General features: G+C 54.5%; 1 long non-coding RNA gene across 2 annotated transcripts; it reads right to left on the reverse strand.

Annotated features, from left to right (window-relative positions):
- Positions 1-1,392: 1,392 nt before the first annotated feature.
- LOC135422046 (uncharacterized) lies at positions 1,393-4,909 on the reverse strand. Of its 2 annotated transcripts, XR_010434304.1 has the most exons (4): positions 4,432-4,909; positions 3,326-4,280; positions 3,137-3,225; positions 1,393-1,711 (listed from the first exon to the last, which is right to left on the reverse strand). It is a non-coding gene; the product is annotated as an uncharacterized LOC135422046 (long non-coding RNA). The 2 variants fall into 2 exon arrangements; XR_010434303.1 differs by having other exon boundaries at positions 3,326-4,909.
- Positions 4,910-23,728: the final 18,819 nt, after the last annotated feature.

The raw sequence follows: 23,728 nt of genomic DNA on the forward strand, positions 1-23,728 counted from the left end.
GCATGGCGCGATTCCCCCAGCTTGGATCGGGCAGGGATTCAGCACGGATGCAAGAGCAGCCTGCCCCAGTGCTGGGGCCATCCCCATACTCATCTTTATTTGCATCCCCATCCTCAGTCTCATTCCTGTTCCCATCCTTATCTCCATCCCCATTCCTGCCTCCATTCCTCTGCCCATTCCCCTTGCCACCCCCATTCTTACCTTTATCCTCATCCCCATTTCTGTCTCCATCCCCATCTCCATCCACATGCTTATCCTTATCATCCCCGTTCCTGTTTCTCTTCCTGTTTCCATGCCCATCCCCACTGCCATCCTTATCCTTTATCCTTATCCTCATCCTCATCCCCCTTCCTTTCTCCATTCCTGTCCCCATTTTCATCCTTATTCTGACCCCCATTCCCATCTCCATCTGTATCCTCATCCCCATTTCTATCCCAGTCCCTATCCCCATCATCATCCTTAACTCCATCCCCATTCTCACCCCATGGTCATCCCTATTTTCATTCCTGTCTCCATCCCCATCCCCATCCCAAACCCCATCTCTGTCCCTATCCCTATCCCTATCCCTATCCTATCCCTATCCCTATCCCTATCCCTATCCCTATCCCTATCCCTATCCCTATCCCTATCCCTATCCCTATCCCTATCCCTATCCCTATCCCTATCCTTATTCCTATCCTTATACTTACCCCAATCTCCATCCCTATCCCTATCCCTGTCCCTATCCCCATCCCTCTGGCCCTTGGGGCACTGCAGGATGCTACCAAGCAGCACCCACTCTGTGGAACCCTTAGGAGCAGCCACGTGCTGCAGATCCTGCGTCTCCGGGACCGGGAGGTTAATATGGAAATTACCAACTGCTTATTCCTTCCAGCTGTTGCTGTGAGTCATCAAGTGCCTTAAAGAGCATTTCAAACAACACAGTGCCTTTGAGACAGCGTGACTGTTCCCCCAGCCACCCCCTCCGCATAATCCTCGGCAGGGTCTGCTGTTTGAAAAGGGAATATTTCTCAAAGAGGCAATTCCCAGCCGTGCATGGCCGGGGAGGCAGAACAGCCGCTGCCTCGTCACAGCGCCTGTCCAGGCTCCCACCTCCACCCATGGGCTCCAGGCGCCCTGCCAGAGAGCAAACCCAGGCAGGGAAGGGCACTGGGAAGGGCAGCCCAGCCCTGCCATCATCCCTGCTCGAAATCCAGCAGGGACATCTAAATGCCCTGCGATGATCCCTGCTATGCCACCTGCGGAAACTGAGGCACGGGGCGGCCAAGCTGAGCATCACAGTGTCACCTGCCCAGGGCGAAGGTGGCAGGGTGGCCTCTGTGGGACGCTGGGGCACTGGCCTGAGGTTCAGAGACCTTGAACTCTGCACTCAGCATCTGTATTTTTCTCTGCAAGCTTTTTTTTCGCTTTATTTTCAAAAGGCTGATCTCCACACTCGGTGCTGATATTTTAGATGGAAAATATAGGGCTGCATCATGGAAACAGTCGGGATATATCCCTTATCTTCTGCTTTAACTTTTCTTTGAACTTCTGGACTTGCTTAATTGATTTTTTTTTTACTGTTCCATTTGCTGGAAAAGCTCAGCTTTTCTCCTCCTTGTAAACTATTTCCCCCGGTCCTTCATGTGGCCGTGCAGGTGAGTCAAGGATGCTCTCAGCCAAGATCACAGCTGGTGTGAGCAGGAACATCTGCCTCTGCACGGTGGGGAGCCTGAAATAAAAAAATAATGACCCAAGAAAAGCTGTGCACAGGTGACAGGGAGCTGTGGGGTGAGCCAAGAGGAAGGGGACATGGCCATCCCATGCTGGAATCACAGCTATGGACCAAGGGAGGATCCAGGGTGGTCCATGCCTGGGGGGAATGCTGCTGGGATAGTTCCCACCAGGAAGGATGGAGTTGACCTTGTGCCCCATCTCTTTCTCCCTCACACTGGGACCAAGCCCCAATTCCCCCAGTGTCCCCAAGCCCTGTGAGACAGGAGGGAGCCATGTCCCCTGTGAGGCACAAGGGCCCAGTTGCTGGTTGTGGGTTTTTTCTTTATAAGATTTTTGTTTTTAAGAGTTTTTTTTTCCTTTCCTTCCAGAGCAAGCAGCTCCACAAATGCCAAGTGCTGGTGCCAAAGGGCCATGTCAACAAAGAAGAATGAGTGTGGCTGTTAGAGGCTGCTATTAAAAAAGGGTGGAGAAGAGAGGGAGGGCGGGGGGGGGAAAGGAAGAAAAGGTTTGTCAATGCAAATAATAACAGTTTGCAGAGCAGTAAAAAAACCAGGAGCAGCAGCTGCCCCCCTGCAGTGCCCTTGGGTGCTTGTGCCGAGCAGGGACTCTGCACTTTCCAGAACACAAACCCATCCCAGCAATTTTGCATCCCCTGTGGGCAGCACGAAGCGTTTTCCAAGCTCCAAGTATTTTCCAAGCCCGCTGTGCTCCTGCTTGGCCTCCAGGCCCTGATGCAGGGAGCCGTGGCAGGGCTGTGCATGGCATCGGCTCCCCGGCACGCGGCGGGGCAGGTCGAGGTCCTGCCCCATGAGTGCCAGGAGCTATTTCTAGGTAAGCCCTGGCTGCTGCCGAGTGGGATGGGAGGGAAGGAGCCTCTCACATGACGCCGAAGATGCAACAGGAAGACGTGGTCTCTGGTTTCAGCTTTCTATTCCCAGCCCATTATTCACCAGCCGAAGATGCATCTGCCCTGCTGGGCAGCCACGGGGAGCTGGGGCTGCATCCACGGCTGGTGGAGCTCCAAAAGAGCCCAAGGCAATTGAGGGTGCCCAAGGGAGTTGGGCACCCTCATCTCCCAGGGAAGCAGGGAGAGGTTGCAACTTCTACCCAGCCAAAAATCCCCTTTGGCATTGCCTCTCCCCCCTGCCAGTATCTGGTACCCGGGATGTCAAACCCAGGCTGTGGCAATGCCTGGGATGCCCAAGTAGCACTGTATGGGAAAAGACAAACCAAGCAGAGAGAGAGAGAGAGAGAGAGAGAGAAACAAAGATAGAATCTTACTCCAAAATCCAACTTGAAAGTATTTTTGAGGATAATCCACCAGTTTACTACATTTTGACTTTTTCAAAAATATTCTTGCTTTTTGAAGCAGACCATGGTCTGCCCTTAGCCATGATTTTATTCCCATATCAGCACATACCTTTCACATGCCACAACTCAGCCTCTGTGCAACGGTAGGAAGAAGGAAAACCCCTGGAAAGGCCAAATTTTTAAGTATTTTCCCTCCCCCTAAAAAAAAAAAAAACAAACAACTTTGGTCAGAATTGAGATGTTCCCACAGAAATTGGTATTTCCCGATGGAAAAACATTCCATCAGCAAAACACTGACCTGCTCCGGTTACAGCCTGGTCATGGTGATGAGGCAAAGCAGCTGGGAAAGGAATTAGAAGGGAGCTGGAGAGCTGCATGGCTTCACCACATCCCACAACCCCGGCGGCGAGCCGGCAGCACAGACCCCGCTCCTCTCCAGTGATTCCCGTTTGTGGGACATGGATAAGCCAGGAAGAGCCAAGCTGTCAGCAGAGCACCCAGCCAGCAGCACCCTGAGATCCCAGCACCAGCAGTTGTCACCCCATCATCACCCCAACCCCGTGGCACCCCGTGATAGTTCATCAGGGTGTGACCACCCACAGTTCCTGCTCCCCCAAAGCCTACTGGAGCTCAGGAGAGCCAAGGGTACCAGATGTTCCCAAGGATGAAGCTCTGCAAACAAACCCAGCCTGGCCCACCCTCCTGATTGGGAACATCTTCCTGGATTTAGTGAGCTGAGGGAGGAGATTAACAGACCAAGGGCTGGAGCTCAGCAGGTTCATCACCATGGCTGGAGATCAAGGGCTGCCGCCGGTGTCTTCACTCTAAGAATTGGTGGAAGTGCTTGTTTGGGAGGTTCTCCTGTGCCCTCGGGTGGCCAAGCAATGGATAGATGGGGTTTGTTTTCTTTCTTTTGTGAAGGTAGGTTGGTAAATGCAGGCTGGAGTACACCAGTAATCAATCTTCCCTTCTGCAGCCAAGGGGTGAGAAGAGAAACTCCTGTGTTGGAAAGATTTTTGTTGGCAATACAGGGGCAGAAGTCCGTGGTCATGCAGCAGCAGCAAGTGGAGCCCATGCAGGGTCCAGCCCCTTCATGGCAAGCACAGATGCCAGGGAAAGGTGCCACGGTGCAGGTGACACAGGCACTCACACCTGTTGCTGTGGGCTCACCTTCCCTAGATGGCACTGGATCCCATCAGCTGTGATGGACACATCCCTTCGGATGCAGGCTGGAGCTGTCACACCTGGAAAAACTGAGGCAAAGGGGCTAATCTGGAAATCTGTGGAAATGTGAGCCCAGACCTCCCAAATCCCCATAACACCAGCTCATCACTTCCCTGTACCAATCCCTGCTCCCCTCTTCCTGTCAAAAGGCACCACCAGCCCCCAGAGCCCCTTACCAACCTTGGAAGGTACCTCTGTGGCCACAAAGCCTTCCCTCCTCCTGCAGTTTCCATCTGGGCCAGGCATCATCTCCTTTGCCAGTTCCTGTCTGACTGAAGAGCAATGTGTCCTGCTAATCACTTCCCAGACCAAATATGGGTTTCCAGCAGGGATTTGCCCCCTCCAGCCATGCAGATGCTCTCAGAGTCCAGCAGTCCCTGCCCTGGGGACCTCCCCACACCTCCAGCCACACTGTGGGACTCAGGAGTACCAGTCATGATGAGGACACTGGATCTCTTGACTTGTGCCCAGGTTGTTTCCCGGGCAAGCAACATCCCCTTCCCACAAGGAATTTCGCCTGCATATCTCCTTTGACCTCTGCTAAACACATCCATCCCGAGGGATGCACTCGACCCGCTGGAGGCAGCAGAGATGAAGCCTGATCCCACTGGGAAAATATGCCTTCATCCACGGGGATTCCACACACACACAACCTCAAATCAGGGTGCACCCCAAACCCAGCATCCCCCCATTCCTCCTCCCTCCTGCCCTTTCCCTAAATCAACACCAGCAACCAAAAGCAAGTTTATCTTAAAGACTTTTTAAAATGTATATAAAAAAATACAGCTTCATCGGAAAGGCTTTTTTTTTTCTTTTTTTTTGGGGAAAGGTTTATGCCTCCTTGGAGACCTCTTCAATAAAACGCATTCTGGCTCTCCGAGCGTCTGACTGCAAATCAGGTTCCAGCCGTTCCCTTCCTGTGCCGACCTGCTGGAGTCGGCTGTTATTCTTGGCAGGGTGCCCCGAAGGAAGAAAAAAATTCCCCCCCCCAAGCTCCCAGCGGCTGGGAAATGCTGATGACATGACACCTTCCAGCATTCTTCAAGGTCAAGAGGGGAGGGAGGGAAATGAAAGGGGAGAGGGTTTTTTTTTTCTGTTGTTAGCGTGGGTTATTGCTTCGCTCAGGCATTTCCCTTTGATGCTTGCTCCTTGTTACACAAGATGTTGCAGGCTCCCCGTGCCCAGGGTACAAGCTCACCCTCTTCCCTGCTCCTCAACAGCAGGGATCTGCACTCCCAAGGGCATTTTGAGACCAGCGCTGTGTGGGCTGAGCTTAAACCCAAGCTGGTTTTAACCTGCACATCTCAAGGAGCATCACATTTGCTCCATCTCGAGCTGCCCCACAGAGTTCCATCCTCCAGGACTGCCAGCACATGGATGCCCCCATAACCCCACCAGCCAGGAGCCTGTGGGCCCTATTCCAAAACAAAAGCTTCCTCCATGACATCTGCCTCCAGCACTGGCCCACAGGGTCACCCATACAGAAAACCCTGGTCCCCCTTGGCTGGCCCCAGGCACTGCAGCCAACTGATAGGGACACACAGCACCCTTGGGGGTCCCCTGCCTGCAGGACTTCTCCTCTGACAAATAAAACTTGGCACCTCTCTCCTTGAGATCCAACAAATCTCTGCTAATCCCCCTGCTCCCAGTTGCCAAATCCTCCTCCTCCTCCCCCCAGCCAAGGTGCAGAGCTCTTCAAGGCAAGTTGCACACAGCCATTAATCCTCACAACAAGGAATAGCCCTTCTCGGAGCTGAGGGAGCGGGCACAGAGGACGAGTGGCAGTGCCAATGTCCTGCCAGTGACAGGGAGGATGCTGCACCCCTGAGAGAGGTTTTGGTTGATGCCCCAACTCTGGGCTGATGTGCTGCCAGAGCAGACAGCTCTGGCCATTCTGTCCCCAAGGATGGATGCTTTAGCTCTCCTGTTTTTCCCAGCCCACATTAGAAGGAAGATTCAAAATAATCCAAGCACTGTGATGAGGGGAAGCAGAGCAGGGGCCAGAAGTGGTGGTCAGGGACAAGGGAACAAGGCGGGGACAGCGCTCCCAGTGTGTGCAGACAGGCTTGGAATGGGGTGACATCCCTGGTCCCCTGGGAGCCCCAGCACATTGCTCACATCCTCACAACTTGCATCACCACGCCTGTGGTTCGGGATCTTCCTCAGGGGACTGTGCTCCTCCTACTCTGTGTCCAGCTGAGCTCTCACTGGCACAACATTCCCTGAGACTGCCAAGGATGCTCTAGGATCATCTTTAGGAGCAGATACGAGCTAAACCACTTGCCCTGGGGATCCTGCTGCCTCCTTTACATTGTACTTTTTTGGGGACAGGGTGTGAACAAGCCTGTTGGCTGAGCTGGACCAGACCAGGGCAGATGGGGCTCCAGCCTCCTTGATGGCTCTCAGCCCTCCCTCATGTCATGGGAACTGGCCCCGAGATTACCAGGACCACAGCACCTGGGCTTGCCCTGGGGCTGGCTTGGAAAGGAGCACTGGAGAATCCCCAGGACACCCCAGCATCCCTGCAGGCTGCAGGTTCCCCTGGAAGCTGGTGGACGGACACATCCTGCTCCAAGGGCTGCCGGAGGAAATCCTGGAAGGCCATCTTACAATGCAGCTCTTCCTGTCCCCGAAGGACCGCCGAGCACGGAAAAGGCACTGTGGGCTGACGGCACCGGCTGGCCCTGGGGGGACACGGTCCTACCCCCCGGCACCTTGCTGTCCAGCCCACCTGGGGCCAGCTTCCCCCCGGGCTCCTGGCCAGCACCGCTGCTTTGTCTGCAAAATCCACAAACACAATGGGAGCAGTGGGTGGATTGCCCAGGAACCCACCAGAGCAGAGACAAGGACACAGCTGGGGCAAGACGGGGAGATGCTATCATTGGGGATGCTCCTTGGCACGTCCTGGCCCCGGTGCTGATCCCTCTGTTCTCTGTCCTGGTGACATCCCACCTGCACAACAAAGGGAAATGTCTCATTAATGTCCCCAAGCTGCCCTTCTGCTCCTTCCAGCCCTGTGATGCCCCCGGGGTCCCTCAGCCCTGTGTTTGGGGCAGGGAGGCGGGGTGGCAGCAGGTCACGTCCCAGCCCTGCAGTGACAGGCTCGGCACGGGGCTCCCGTGTTATTGTTCCCGGTTGTTTTCCAGTGGGGAGGCCACAGGGCCAGCTGGCTGCCGCCAGCCTGGAACAGCGTGGCCTATTTTAAACCGCTTGCACAAGGAGTCAGCAGCTCCAGCTCGGATTTTTTCCGAACTTTATTTGTCCAAACGCTCTGCAGGGAAGGGAGGGAGGGAGAGCAGGAGGTGGGGGAGCAGCTCCCGGCTTGTTCTGTTGCCAGCAGCTCACCTGCACCGCGGTGGTCCAGGATGCCACAGCAAGGATGCTGCGTGCAACACCCCACCATGGAGGAGTCCCCAAATCCCACAGAGTCAACAGGAATGCTGGAGGTGAGGGGGTCAGAGCATCAGAGCCAGTATCCTGCCTTTAATAAAAGGCAGCAGATACCTGTCTACGAGCCGAGTTACGTCTCTTGGGAGCATCCTGAGGGCAGGCAGCTCTGCTGTGCAGAGGCTTATGCCAAGCAGCCACCCACAGGGAAAGACCCAGTGGGAGCCAGGATAAAATCCCAGCCTGACCTTGGTGTGAGCACCAGTGGGACTCAGAGACACCCAGAAAAGGGGGCTGGAAAACCCTCCCTCTCCCATGACGGTCCCAGTCTCATTGTTTCCCCTGTGCCATGGCCATCCTCCTGAGGATGATGAGACCTGTGGATGAAACACTGACTGTGCAGTAATTAAATATTGACAAGTTTAAATTAAAATCCCCAATTTGCTCTTTTTCACAAAGAACCACATCTGCTACAAACTTTTTGGGAGGGCAACCCTTCCCTGAAGGTCCCAAAGGACTTAGAAACACTGAGCAGGGAAGCACCTTCTTCCCAGCAGAAGACTTGATATTCCATAGTGCAACCAGGGTATCCATCACTCAGGATTTTTTTTCAATGCTATTTTCTTTAGCCCAAACTTCTTCCTATACCTCTTTATGAAATGACTCCTCCTGCCTGGGCTGAGGTGAGTTCAGAAGATCCCTTCCAGCTCCTGTCTGAAATCCAACATCTCTCACAAGGGTCGGCAGCCAAAGTGATGTAAAACATGATTTCCTAACCCTGCCGGTGGGAAATCACTGGAGAACAGAGGGGATGACTATGGTTTAAAAAATTTAATGTGCTCAAAGATTTTTTTTAACTTCTTCCCCAAAGAAGTGGGAGATGCTGTGGCCAGTAGAAATAAATTATCTTTTCCAGAGTTACCAGACCCTTTGCTCACAAGAGGGGGACTGAACTTCTGCTTGGGGGGGAACTTGGCCTGTGATGGAGGTCCCGGAGCAGCCTGAACACCAAGGCACGGGTTTTGTAACCGCTAAACCACCCAGCTCACAAAACCTACATCCTGGGCTTTAAGCTCTTGGCTGGAGGCCCTTCTGAGCTTTTGAGTTTGAAGAACAGCTCAGCTCTTGGAAGAAAAGGCAAGGGGAAAAAGTTATCAGCTGTTGAGTGCTAGTTGGATGGGATAGAGCCGCCGAGCCTCACGCCGGCCGGGTGGATGGCCAGGGAGCTCCACGGATGTCATATTGGCCCAAGGCAATATGTTTATGGCCCTGGCTGGAGGCCCTTCTGAGAAACCCATCGCAGTGATTTACAGCGCTTCCGATGTACACGGAGCCATTCCTCTTCCACTGACCAGCCTGAAAAGAAAACATCTGCAATATGTCAAAGTCAGGGAGGGGGATGAAGGCGTAAATAAGTGTGTGTGCTGGAGGGCAGGGCGACACGAGTCCCAGCACGTCCCCGCGCCCGGCGCCGGGGCAGCAGAGCAGCCAGTCCCACTCGAGGACACCCGGATCCTGCTCACTGCCCTTCCCAGGGTTTTCCCTCCAGCAGCAGAGCAGAGGTGCTAAAATATGGTTTAAATAAACAGGCTGACTTTTGCACCAGAGCTGGCTGGGGAGGATGGAGCCCAGCTCTGTTTAAGGCTGGATTTACCCCGTCAAGCCCAGTGTGGTGGGAGTGTACCCAGCAGCCCCTGGCTCCAACGCCCACAAGCAGCATCCCAGATGTTGAAGGCTGCACCCACACCCTCCTGCTGCTGTCCCCAGGCAGGCACTGCCAGCAGAGGGGTCTGAGCCACACGCAGCCCCCCAGGTACCAGCTGGGGTCCTCCACCTTGGTTGCATGGCTTTGCCATCTGTCACAGTCCCCACAGACTGGGATGTGGGAAGCAAATATGGCCACGATATCTGATTTCCCTTGAATTTTACTCCAGCTCTTTGGGGGGCGGTAGGGGGGAGGATTTAAGTCTATTTCTGGACACTGTGAGTAGTTTCCCTTTTCCCAGCATAGAAAAGAGACCACAATCCCTCCTGCACACCACACTGCACCCACAGTGAGTCAGTCTCCCAGGCTCAAAAAGAGAAGAAGGGGTGATGCTGCCCTTCCTGGGACCCCAAACTCTGCATATCCACACACCCCCTCCCAGCAGAGAAACCAGACAGCATCGCACAAGAGCCACAACCCTCGCTGTGGGTCAGCCACAGGGTGTGATTGCAGCTGAGCATGACACTGCCCTGGGGGCTGCTAAATTGGATTTTTCTACTTTCATGAGCTAAATTTCATAGGAAGGAAAGATCTTTAGTGCAAGTGGGTGATTGGCAGCTGGGAATCTTGGGCTGGGGGCTGCCAAGGAGGAGTCGAGGGGCTCTGTGACCCCTTACTAGACACACCCACCCATACCTCTTCCATCCCAGCTGTTTCCCAGCACTGGATGGATTAAATAAACCCTCGCTGCAAATACAAACAGCCATGGTGATGCATGCCAGCAAGAAAAGAGGGATCACTCCTTGCTCCAGGGGACTGACCTGCACAACCCCAGCCCCACAGCCCCCAGGTGGGGTCTCCCAGCCCTGTAACCCCCAGGGTAGGTGCAGACAGGTGGGTGTGCCCCCCAAAAAGCCCATATGGTTCCAGTCACACATAGGCCATCAGACAGGGACTGTGAGAGGGAGGAAGGCTCCCAGGGGCCATCAGGCAGCCCCTGGAGCAGCCTTTGAGCAGTAAATGGATTTATTCTTTTCCCAGCACTCCCCATTAAACACGTCATGTTTCTGCCACTGCTTTAAGACAGTGACAAGTCAGATTTGGGAGGGTGAAATGCCAGCGAGCCCCTGCTCCCCCCTCCCAGGATTTATGAATGAAAACACACTTTGCCTTGGCACTGCAAGTTTCCTCGATACACGCGGGCAAGGAGGGGGGGAAATCCTGGAATTATGAGGCTCCAGCACCAATTAGGGCTGTTTACATTGACGTAAAGTCTGGGTGAAGTCCCCACCCCTGCTCCCAGCATATTTATGAAATTACTCCTGCTGACACTGACAAATGCAGGAGGGAAAGTCCCGGAGAACTCGGATCCAGCTCGGCACTCTGTGGGGTTTTTTGCAACAGTGCTGAGATAGCCAGGTCCTATAAATATCAGCCCAGGCCCCTCACCCCAGTCAGGACAGAGGGAGCCCCAGATTTCAAGACAGTTTGAGGAACCACCATCATTTCATCCTACGGCCAGGAGGGAATCTGGGATGCATAGCCAAACCCTCAACATTTTGGAAACTCCTGGATAAATGTGGTCCAGGCTTCCCCTCCCCAGTTTAGGGACCTCAGGCCACTGTCACCAGCAGAGAGAGCGATGGCTCTTCCCCAGTCTCCCTGATCACTCACTGCTGCTGTACCAGAGCAGGATGTCCCAGGCTCCTTTCGTGCTAGAGAGCCCATGGAAAAAACATAGCAGCTTTAAGGCTGAAAAATCCCCAGGAAAGCCTTCCCCCCTCTCATAAGGGGAAACTATCTGAACCTGCTCCCCACCACCCACACAGCAGCACAGACACAGCACTGGGCGCCAGCACGGGCATGTTGGATGCAAACCTTCAAATTAGGGAGCTTGGCCAAGCCAAGATATTCCAACTAACGGCTCCTGGCACGGGAGTTTGCCAGGGGCTGAACAGGATTCATGCATAGAGGGAGACACGGCAGCCGATGCATGGTGGGGGGCACAGGGGGTGGGAGGTGAAGGATGCAGAGCACTGCCAAGGGCTGCCACAGTCTCCACGGAGGTCAGCAACATTGGGGAGGCTGCAAACAGCTCCAGAGGGAAGGAATTGAGGCCTGATTCAGCCTGAGGACACTGAAGGGGCTTGTGGGGCTGGGCTGGAGCACATCAGGGGTTTGGGGGAAGGGCCTGGGGCATGCCAGCAGCACATGAGTTTCAGCAGCAAGGAAGGCACGTGAAAGATGGAGTGAGTGATTCCTGTATGCTGCCAGGCTCGAAATCCCTTGGGAAGGAGATCTAAGCGTGGCAGCAGATGGATCAATGCAAACTGCTCAGCTCGTAGCACGCCAGGACAGAGAGGCACAACCAGAGAGGAAGAGAAGGTGATGGAAGAGGAAGAAGAGGAGGAGGAGGGGCTGAAGCAGACAGGGCAGGCAACCCTGCTGCCCAACACTGCCTTGCTGCAGGGAAGCCAATCACAGAAATGCAGGAGCAGGGAGGAACAGGAGGAGAAATCCTTTGGCGACGGGATGGAGAGGGACCAGGAGAGCTGCAGAGGAACCAGCCTGCAGAAAAACAATTACTCCCCTTTTGTCTCCAAACCAGGGCTCAGTGCTAGCCTGGGGAACTCCTCATCACTCCATGGTGGCAAAGCTAGAAGCTCAACAGGATTAAAGTCATGGATTTATTCCTTTACCCACAACTAAATATCTATTAGGCCACTATATGAATAGCAGGAGCATCTGTGGGTACATTGATGGGGATAAAAACCGTGGGCATAAGGGAGAATCTCAGGCTGTAGAACCACAATCCAGTCAGTTCTGAAGGTAGATTTTCCCAGATGCCATTCTAATACCCAACCACTGGAAAACCAGTGGTTTTGCTCAGTTTGATAAGGAGAGAGGAGCCTCAGAGCTGGTTTTCACAGCCCAAGGGCATGCTCCAGTGGGAAAGCAGCACCCAGAGCATCGCCTCACCCTATACCACAGAGCTTTTATTTGTTAATGGATTATAGATTTAAAATTATTTAACATAGGCCACAAAACAACATGTTTCCCATCTGGAAAACTTGCTCCCTTTAGCTCAGGCAGCTCCACACGTGGTGCCTCAGCTCCGAAGCCAAGAGCCCACGCCTGGGGGAGCCAGGGGAACAGCCCCCCTTGCAATGCCCTGATGACAAGCCAAAAAGCAGAACTTCCAGCGGTTCAACTAAAAATGGCAAATCCTCTTTCATCCCCCCAGCATTATTTTTACCCAGTGTCCCAGCGCAGGGACAGCGCTGCCATTTCAAAGCTTAGACTTGAGCTTAACAAGCTGAGAAAAGCTCAGCAGTGTCTGCTGAGTCTCGGGGTGAAAACAGAGCAGAGAGAGGAGTTGCTTTAATTTTATGATGAAATAACTCCCCGTGCTGGGCCACGGGCACCCTCCTGGGCGGACCTGCTGGGTTTGGAACAGCCAGAGATTTTGCTGCAGGAAAGCTCTCAGGTGTGACTTACCCTGGGTAAAATAATGCAGCTTTTTCAGCAGCAAAACAGCTTCTAGCAGGGAAAACGACCCTCTGCCTCCTGGCTTAGCCACGCAGACTCCCTCCAGTGTCTGCTCCGATTCAGGAGCGCAGGGAGAAGCAGCTCCATCCTCATCCCACAAACCAGGGCTAAACCTCCATCGTGGTGAGAGGAAGGAAGACTAAGGAACAGTGGGAACAAGATGAATGGGATTTCAGGAGCAGGATTTTCAGGCTGACAACATCTGCCTGAGATGGCTTTGAGCCGGGGCACTGGGTATTCCCACAACAATAAAGCCATGGGGGGAGAAAAAAAATCCCTTTTGTTTCCCAGGCTAGCGGCTGGAGGAATTCCTGTTCCAGCGATGGCATTAATGGGTTTGCTGTAACACTAATTACAGAGCAGTGGTGATGGGGGAGGGCTCAGTCCTGGTATTACTTCTTTTTCCACCTAAATAACTCAAAGTAAATAAGGAAGGTGCAGCAATGGAGCAGGATGGGGATCCTCTCTGGTCAGAAGGATGCTGGAAGCTGCCTCTGTGCAAATATGGCAGGAAAGGGCAGAAATACATACTCCTTCCACATTCCCCTGTAGGCACTGGAAAATGGGGTTTTTTTCAGCCTGCAGGGGGACATAATCTCCTTCCTTTCCCCCTGAATGCAGTAGTGGGGTCTCCTCCACCTCAGAAGCTCTGTTGCATGGTGCAAAACTGCACTTGGGCCTGACCTCAATACCCAAAGCCAAATTTGGTCACTCCAAGCTGTCAGAGAAGTTTGGGGAGAAAAGTGCCTTTTGGGGGCTTCCACCCACCCCCTAAAGCTCTGAGCATCAGGTCTGCTCCCTGAGCACCCACAGGAACAAGGGGATGCTTTATTTTACTAGTACAACTCCCCATATCCAGACTGGGAGCAAAAACACTGGAGAATAGAGCAGAAAATATCTGCTATTTTGGGGGGGATCCCATATCACTGAGGGAAGCATCCCAGGCCTCTCTGCCCCAACAGCAGGGTTGTGCCATCCCAGGGGCTGCTTCCCCTTGCCATACAAACAAAACATGGATAATTTGGCTGCTGCTGCCAGATTTTGCCTGCGATCCCACTGGAAAGGGGATGCCAGGCAGCCTGGAGCTGCAGCAACAAATAAACTCTGTTGCTTTAACACCATCTCTGTTAAGTGGCTACAGGAACAAGATTTGCTGTTACAAACACCATGGAAAAAAAAAATCAAGGAAGCCACTTGTCCTGTGTCCCAGCTGAAGGGAAGGAAAATGAACCATGAAAAGGAGAAAACAGGGAGTTGAAATAAGTGTCAGCAACCCAGGCTGGCCCTGGGCAAGTCGGCACCACCCAAGATGCCCTAAGTGGTTTCACACTGCATGGGGAAGGGATGGGGCTGGAAAGGCTCTGCCTCCAGCCACAAGGCTGATCTCACTCCAGCCTGGTATGGAAAACAAACCCCAAAACTCCCTCATCTCTGTCAAGGCAGCCCCAGCCCTGGTTTTCATGCCTGACTGGAGTTTGCAATAGCAAAGAGCCAATAACTGGGTCAGGGCATCCATCCGTGCAGACAGAGCTGGCAAGGCTGGGGCAGGAGGCTCAGACCTGCCCCAGCCCCAGCCCACCAGCCTGGGCATGGACATCCATCCCAGCTCACACCAGGAGAGCGGATGGAGCCGCTCACAGACACACAAGCTGTGTCTGCGGCCGAGCCGCCCGCCCGGCGCTCGCTGCCAGAGCCACACAGGGACTCCTTGTTCTGCCAGGGACTGGGAGACGAATCCACACCCAGGCCCTACACTTGGTACCACTCCAACAGGCCCTTCTCCCCCTGACCCATGTCTGCTGCTGCTGCCAGGTCCAAGGAGACCCACGGATACTGCAGCACAGAGCCAAGACATGCACAGCTCCCACTGAGCATCCTTGGGGCAGCGCTGCCATGGCACACCGGGGTGCACATGGGTGTGCTGGGGGCATCTGTCCTCTCCTGGTCCCCAAAGCCCTGCAATGGCTCCAGCTGGCTTTCCCAGCATGGAGCAGATGGCACAGCGTGGGAAGGCAGCACAAGCATTACCAGCTCCATCTCAAGTCTCCCCAGCAGAGGCATTTCATCCCCGGAGCAGGGATGTGCTTTGCCCCATCACTGCAGGCATGACAGCAAGGGGATGGAGCGCTCCCCCTCCCTTTCTGAGGGGGTTTCCCCATCTAGGCGGGGTTTGATGGTTCTTTCCCTCCTCCCCTCTTCCAGGACCAGGGATGGATTTGTGAATGGGCTATTGTAAGCGGATCGGGGAGAGGGAAGGGAGCAGATGGGGAGAGGGCTCCTCCCGTCGTGGGCCGGTGGCCCGAGCCCTGAGCGATGCAGCCAGGTGCTAAAGGCCAGCCTTGCTTGAAGGTTACCCAGATCCGAGAAACCCGAGATGCAAAAGACCTTGTGAAAGGGCAGACCCATCCTTATGGCCCCTCTGGAAGAGCAGACCTCCCAGCCAGCTTGCACCTCTTCCTTGCCACCCACATTGCTGGGGGGTGCACCCAGGGGTGCAGGCTGGGGAGTTGCCCCTGCTCTCCCTGCTTTCCACAGCAGAAGCAGCCCAGACCATCCTCCTCCTTGGGCATTTGTTCAATTTTGGCTGTGCTCCTCGCAAACTCCGAGCCAAGTGCTGAGCCCAAATACGGAGGCACTTTGGCCCCTGTCCCTGCCCCGGGAGCACCTCCGAGCCTGCCCTCCCCCAGGCAGGGTGGTGGCAGGTCCCAGTTCAGCACCAAAAGCAGCTGCGGGGGGACGAGGGCAGGGGCAGACTTGCACCCCAGCAGTCCCACTCCCGACGCAGCTGCGTGGGTGCACAGGCACCCTGGGGCATCACCACCTCCCTCCTTCCTGCCTCTTGCTGCTGCCCTGCTCTCGCAGAGGGGACGTGGGGGACATCCCGAGGGGGACAGAGCAGAACCCCCACCCGACACACACACACATTCCAGCGGCTTTACCCTTCGGAGTCGTGGCGGCTGGAGAATTCCAGCTATTCCAGCATCTTTATCTTTTTTGGCTACCATTTCTCTTTCGGCCACATTATAAATTAAAAGCCGCTTTGCTTTTAACCTCCTCCAAGCTGCACCTTTTAACCTCCCTCCCCCGGCTGCTGGCAGGGAGGGGGCTGGTCCTTGCCGGGGCCGATGCTCTCGCCTTGGAGGTCTGCCGCAAGCCAGCGAGCCCGCTTTTCCCCCCTTCCTTGGCTCAGCACCGGGTGCCAACAAAGGCTTCTTGCAAAAGGAGCTTGTCATCGCTGATGGATGACGTGGTTGTGCGGCGGCTGGAGCCAGGGAGCCGGGATGTGTCTGCTCGGGGGCTCAGCCAGCCACCTGGATGGCACTAACAGGCTGCCCGCCAGCAACGCGGCGGCTGCCGGGGCTCCGCGGTGCTTCCCGGGCAGGGGGACAACCCGGGGGGGTTGGCAGTGGGGAGAGCAAGGCCACCCTCGCTCGGGGTAGAGAGCACGACTGATGTCCCACAGACCCATCACCGGGGATGGGAGGGCACACAGCCATCCCAAACCCCATCCCGGCTGTGCTGGTGACCGGCGGGTTCAGAGGGGCCGCCCGGCAGCTGGGGGATGACAGACAGGCAGCTCTGAGAAATAATTCCCTCCATCCTATGTGGCTTCCTACATAAGGTATCAGTGCTGCTCTTGATTAGAGAAAAGCTTCCCATATTACAGGCTTTTGGCTCCGGGGAGGAACGAGTTGGCCAATTGCAATTATTAAGACATTTAAAGTGCATTTAACCCAGGAGCCCTTATTTTCCCCTTTCAATGTAACCACTAATTCCTCCTAAATGGTCTGCTCCGCACTCCCAACCAGACAAAGGCTTTAATGTTCGCCTGGAAAGGCTCATGGCACAGGCACCGGCCACGGCGGAGGAGAGTGGAATGAAAGGCTGGTGCAAGCCTCCAAGGGGGAATCAAAACTGGAGACTGAAGCTGAGAACAGTTTGAAGACCATGCAGGGTGCAGGGTCCAGGCAGGGCTGACCAGGGTAGATGTGTGGGATAAATCTCAACAGGACAAGGAGAGGCACAGAGAATGGTCTGGATTGCATGAAGCATCACAGAAGAGCCTGGTCAAAGCTATCCCAGGGTCACCCCAGGGAGACAACATAGCTCAAGGGGACATAACCCACTGTCCCCAACAGCTGGTGACATCATGAGGACACTCAGTCTCCCGCCTTGACCACATCTTGTTCGGATGAACAACCAGCTGCTGTAACCGAGGGAGCTCATCCTGCTGCCTTGGAGGTCCCAGTGCACAGCCAGCAATTCCCTGGGACACCAGTCCACCACTGGAGCTCAGGGACAGCCCCCAGCCACCCCCCAGTGATGCAAACCAGGGCTTGCCTGGAGCTTTGTGCTTTAATCCAGGGCCAAGGGTTATTTGCCTTGTTGCTTGCTGCTGTTGAATCCCCCTCAGGCAAGAGCCTCGGCAGAAGCAGAGCCTGGAAGCAACGGATTTGTACCAGGATGAACCTGGGGCTGCAGCCTCCAGTAACATCACTGTGTCCTCACCAGCCAAGCAGCCTGGTGTCCTCACTAAGGGCTCCTCATCCCAAAAGAAAATGATGTTGTGGAAGGAGACTGCAACCAGCATCCCCATCTCACTTGCCTAAAATCCCTGGTTGGATTTATCACCTCTGAAGGGGTCCAAGCAATGGTGGGACACCCAGCCACTCACATGCCCCCACCTTTTTCACACTTAATTCCTCCTGGAGCAAGGTTTTTTTCCTCACCGGTGGGCTCCCATTCCCAGCTGAAGTTATCGGCACATTTGGACCCGATGGGGAAAACAGATGCAGCAGCAGATGCGAAAGTCATCGGCTCCTTCGAGGCGGGAGAGAGATGGGCCAAAAAAAGCAGAGCAGGATGGGCAAAGGGAAAACAGATTTTTTTCTTGGCGCTGGGGTAACCAGGAGGCGGCACGGCAAGAGCCAGTGCAAGCCCGGCTGCGCCGGATCCAGACCTTTTCCCTGGGGTTTATTTCCCAAACAACAACAACAAATTGGTTGCAGATTCCAAGCCGGGTGGGGAAATAAAAGGAAATCAAACCAAAATCCTTTGACTGCAGAGATTAAAGGGGATCAGAGGCCAAACACACAGTCAGCACCCAGCTCCTACCCTCACATGATGGAGGCTGCTTTGCATGCAGGCTGTAATTAAACAGCTGTGTTTTCTTTAAAGTATGATTTCGAGTTTGTTCAAACACCATTTTTGCAGAGTATCACGGGATTTCGAATGAATAGACTTTTAAAAACATATTTGGCGGGGTGGCCTTGGGTTTGTGACCAGGGAAGGAGGCAGAATATCTGGAGGGGGAAAATTAAAGTAAAATAAAATAGCCTACAGAGCAAAAACCTCGGTGACGAGGATGTGCAAAGCAGGGCCAGGACTGCCATCCCTGGGAGAGGAGAGGCAGACGCTCACCAGCTGCCAGCAAACACAGGGTTAAGGCTCCAACCAGCCCCTCTATTAAGAGCTGAGCACATTTAATGGTTTAATATTAACCGAAGCGTGACAGCAGGATTTCAGCCCAACTGTCTCGCCTTGGAGCGCACACTCACCGAAGGCTCCAGCTCCCCGGTGAGTGGGTACAGTGGGCAGTGGAAAACCTCATCCAAAGGTGGTGCCTGCTCCAGCATCCCTGGAGCCACAACATGGGATGCCAGCCACCCCTTGGCACAGCCAGGGGGTCCAACCACTCCACACACACACGTGTGCACAGCGATGGGAAGCACGACCCAGCTTGCAGCAGGTAGTGCTGCCCGCTCGGCAGATAGTCAATACCTCATTTGAGGTTTAGCCTTTCAAGCATTTCCCATTCATTTCAGCAAATGGATTGACTCCCACATCTGCGGGAAGATCGAAGGCCCACCCCCCCTCGCCCACCCCTCTGGCTGGCCACGGTGGCAGGGCTGTGGCTGCCAGACTCCCCCTCCCAGCAGCTCCAGGACATTAAGGGGAGGTCGATCCGACGTTAAGGGCCGCTCTGGGTCTGACCTTCGTGCAGGGCGAGGGACTGAGCTATTCCATAAGGAAAATTGTGGCTTCAGCCTGCTGGCTGGTTCAGGAGGTTAATTGCAGAGGGGCTGGCAACTGAGGATTGGGGGCAAGGATTCATCTCTACTCTGAGTTTCAGGTTCCTCAGCACTCATCCTGCTTCAGCCTCCAAAATACAGCTGAGCCGGGTCCAGCTGTGCCCATCTCCCACATCCCAGCCCTCCTCCAGCACCTCTGCAAGGGCTGTTCCACCACCTACCACAGCCACATCCCACTGCCCATCCCAGCATATGTGGACATCCATATGTCATTCCCTCCCAAAGCATTAGGGTTGCTACTTGGGCTTCAGGGGAGCAGCCAAGCATCTTTCATCAGTACTACTAGTCCTTTCCTGAAACCATGTTCCTGGAGAGGATGCATGGTCTAGGAAACACAGCAGCTCTGCTGATGGCAACACCATCGCCCTCGGAGGCAGTGCCAGGAGCAGAGCTAGCTCTGCACACCCCAAAATTCAGGCCCAGAGCAGCTCTCCCTGCTTTATAGCCCACCTTGGAGCTCATCAATGGGATAAGGATTCCCACCTTGAAGCTCACTGATGGGGTAAGAATTCCCACGTTGGCGTCCATTCATATGGTGATGATTCCCACCTTGGAGTCCATTGATATGGTAATGATTCCCACCTTGGAGCCCCTCACTGAAAGAACAGTTCCCACTTTGGAGCACATCCAGGGGCGACTATTCCCTCCCATTGATGGACTCCAAGATGGGAATTGTCACTCCATCGATGGGATCACCACACGAGGTCAAGCACGAACCTACCACTTTGCACAGCAGATGCTGAGAAAAGTCCATGTTCCCCGGAAGGACCAGGAGACCCCCTGGGACCTCCCTGTCCCCTGCAGCCGGGACGCACCTGCCAAGCCTCACTGGTGCAGGGAGGGTGATTTTTTGGGGACAAACCGGTTGCAAAGGTCACTGTTGCCCTCTGCTGGTCCAGGGACAGGGAGAGCGGGGACAGCTCGGCTCTCACCCCGCAGGCTCCATCTCGGTTGGCGGAGACCCTTCTGCCCCTTCCTGCCACGTGTGTGCTGAGTGTGCCCGTGCTCAGCCTGTCTCCCACCGCCTCGGCAAACTCGTGTGTGGCTGTTCTATCCCCCTGGCTGGCAAAGAGCCCTTCTGGATCCAGGTCACTGTAACCTCTCACTTAAGGCTTTTCCTTATGGCCCCTGCTACGGGCTGAGCCTGTGGAGACACTCAGCCGAGCTGGGCGACATGTTCCATATGGGAAATAAATAAAATCTCCAGTAAATAAAACAAATCCCCAGGATACAAATCAAATCTCCATCCCCAGGGGATTGCAACCTCCCCTGGAGCCACCCTGCCTCCCATTCCCATCTCCATCCCCAGGCGAAAGGTCTCTATCCCAACAGGTAACTCCCTCCTCCTTCCTTTGATCCAAAGCTCAACATTTTTCCCTCTCATAAGCAAATCCATAGGAGGTACTGGAAGGCTGGCATCCGGAAGGCAAAGTCTGCAGCTTGCTAAATTCAAAGCTGTCGTTGCAGTCCCAGAGCTGGCAGAGGGCCTGGCCAAAGCTGCCCTGCCTGCGGGTCCCCAGGCTTGGCACCAGGGATGCTGAGCCAGAGCCTGCCCAGCAATTCCTGCCCACTCCATGGCCTTGAAATCTCCAAAGCACACGGGGAGGAGGGATGCTTCGTGAACAGTGGGAAGTGAAGATGCCTCTGGAACCACAGGGAAGGGGAATCTCATGGGACTCTGGTTATGCAGCAGCAACTCTGGCAGCAGCATCAGGCATCGGGAATGGGAGACGCCTCAGGACTCTTGGGAAAGGAGAATTCCTTGAGACCCTGGTTATGCAGCAGCAATGCTGGCAGCAACATCAGCTACAGGTGCTGGGGGTGGGCACAGCTGGGGGTCTCAGTCAGGCAAGCCAAGGGTCTTGTGTGTGTGTGGCACCTCCTGCCATCAGTCCCCCGGGTCTGTTTTGAACCCTGAGAACCCCCGCAGGGTCAACCCTATAGGGAGATGCCCCAAACAGCCTTCCCTTCCCTGAGACTGGAGCACAGACCACCCCCAGGATCCTGTATGTCCTACACCCAGGTCCTGTATTGTGCTCACAAAACCCTGTCAATAAGCATTAAGAAATCATCCAGCTCACTGGGAAAGGAAAAAATCTGTAGGGTTAAGATAAAGACATGATGACAGAGCAAGACAGGGTGTTATCTCGGGCACAGTAGAAGGAAACAAGAGCTTGGAGGGAGGGAGGGAGGTGGTGAGCAGGGCTGTTTTCCCTGCAGAACAGCAGCCTGCCAGGCTGAAGGTCAGGAAAGGGCTGTAGCAAATCAGCTTTTAATTGAAAACGAGCACAGTGATGACGCCTGGCCATGACTACCTGCGTGGGGATGCTGGAACTGGCTGCCACAGGGCTGTCCAACAGCCTCACTCCCCAAATACACGAGATTTTATTCTCCCACCAGCATAAGTGGCAGCACAGCCTCCCCAGGAAAACCATGTGTTGGGAATTACAGCCCCTCGTGCATCTCTTTCAAGGGAGGAAAGCAGGGAAAGAAGCAGCCTGCTGTCCTGCTACCTCCCAGCAAGAGCTGGAGGTGGAGGAGAAAAACCCTGTTTGGATCCAGCATTTAGAAACACATGCAGAAACCACAATTTCCTCGAAACTTTGCATCTGCTGGAGCTCAAGGGCTGCTCTGACAAACATGGGTTGTGCTATATTGGATCCATACGTTACGCCCTGCAATCGGAGCCAAGATCCCACTGTGGGATTTGCGGGGCCTCATCGGGAAAAAGCTCCAGAGCCCAAGAGGTTCCCAGGCAGCTACAGCCAGGCTGCATCCTCTTTCCTCCTCCAGGTGTTCTTCCCAGCAGAGAAGTTCTTTTCATCCTCCCCACTCTCCTGCCGGGCAGGTAGCTGTGGTGGGAACGTGCTGGGTGTGGCTGTGGTGGCTTCAAGCCGTGTATCCCACCAGCATCCAATCCTGCCAGTCATCAGCCCAGAGCCCAGCAGCACCACCAGCACCATGCACTGGGAAGCACAGGAGCAATGGGGAGGCTGGAGGAGCGAGCACGGCTCCTGCCAGCCTTGGCCAGGTGTGGGCCTGCTGGATTCTTGGATGAGGAACCATCTGGTGGGCAGACTGCTCCTAGGGAGCAAATGGTCAAGGAGAATGTTAGCTCAGCCATTGAGGAGCTGGGAAAGACACTTTCTTGTCTTGTTGAAGGACATCAGGGCTTAAATTCCCACCCAAGCCCAGCGTTGCTGGCAATTCCAGCCATCTCTCTGTGTGTGTAGCCTCAGGCACAGCTGGATGAAGTTCATGGAGAGTTTGATGGTTAACACAGAGAGGTCCTTGGCCAGTTCAGCACCATGATGGCTTCCTACATGCAGAAGGTGGTCAGTCTTGGCAATGAGGTCCTCCTGGTGAAGCAGCTTACAGGATATGCCAACACTGAGAGCCACATGCTGTGCCAGGCTTTGCCAGGGAATTATCCAAAGTGCAGGATTATGGTCAGGCCAAGGCAAAGAGTGGTTGAGACCACAACCCCCTAACAAGGTCCTAAGCAAATGGGTCCCAGATGTGGCCCTTTCCGTCAGGAAGCAATAAACACACACCTGCAATTAAGGGAGCTGTGAGGGCTCTGCAGTGCTGTAGCCCATCCCAGGGCAGAAATACCCATTCCCATGAAGTCTGACTGGGTCCTTTACCCCATTGTGGAGAGATCAAGCCAAGGGTTTGACCATGCCTGAGATTATGACCCCTCTCTGCTTCTCAGAGTGTTTTGGGGTGGAAAATGGGGAAATCACACCCTCTCCCCTGTACTGCCTTGTGGTGCAGGGAACCTGGAGGTAAGAGGGTCTTTTGGATGCTCTGACTGGCATCACCGCCTAGGAGACCCCCAGGTCTGTATCTGGTCCAACCATGCTAGTTCTTGCTCCTGCTTGCTCTCCGTTTCTACCTGGCAGACCAACATCCCCTTTCCTTGTGGATGGAGAGACTGGATGTGAAGGTCACTGAGTCCCTGGAGCTCTACAGCACATTTGAAGCAGACCCAGCAAGCCCAGCAAGGCTGCTCTGCCCAGCTCTGGCCAGGATACAGCTCTATGGGGTGGAAAGCTGGTCTGGGAAAAGCATAGATGAGACCAGGATAGAGGAGACAGGCCCAAAATGAGCCTTGTCCCTCAGCATCCTTGTGGATGCAGTCGGAAGGAAAATCACTGCTCACACTGAACAGCTCCTGTACCTCAGTGGTGGTTACAGAGATGAATTCCTGTCTGAAAGCACTTCCCCTGAATTAATATCCATTTTTTTCTCCATTAGCACTTTTGTCAAGACAGATCTGCCCTCAGGCATTCAGAAGCCGAAGTAAAGACCAAAAGCTGGGAATGGAGGGGAAGTGTTGCTCCTCTCCCCAAAGTACAGTACAGTTAAACAAAACCTGATTATTCTTCAGTCCTGCTTTCCCACACGGAGCATTCATGTGTCACAGCATTCGGAGATATTAACTCACCCCCATTGCCTTTAAGGGAGTTATTCCTGATTTAGACCAGGGCCAAGGATCAGCTCTGAGTGTCCCTAGCACACAGCAGGATGCTCAGGGATTAAGCCTGACATGCATTGGCCCAGAGGGACAAGGAGAAGCTGTCCCTGCAGTTTCCCATGGGAAGGGGGGAGGAGTGGGAGAGCCATTAAGCAGCTCCTTGCCCTGGGAATAATTAATCTGCAAAGCCCTGGAGGAGGGAACGGCTGTGTTTCCCCCTCCACGCTCCCATTTCCAAGGGGGACCCTCGAAAACCAAATCCCA

This window comes from Pseudopipra pipra, chromosome 14 (assembly GCF_036250125.1).
Source record: "Pseudopipra pipra isolate bDixPip1 chromosome 14, bDixPip1.hap1, whole genome shotgun sequence".
Lineage (NCBI taxonomy): Eukaryota > Metazoa > Chordata > Aves > Passeriformes > Pipridae > Pseudopipra > Pseudopipra pipra.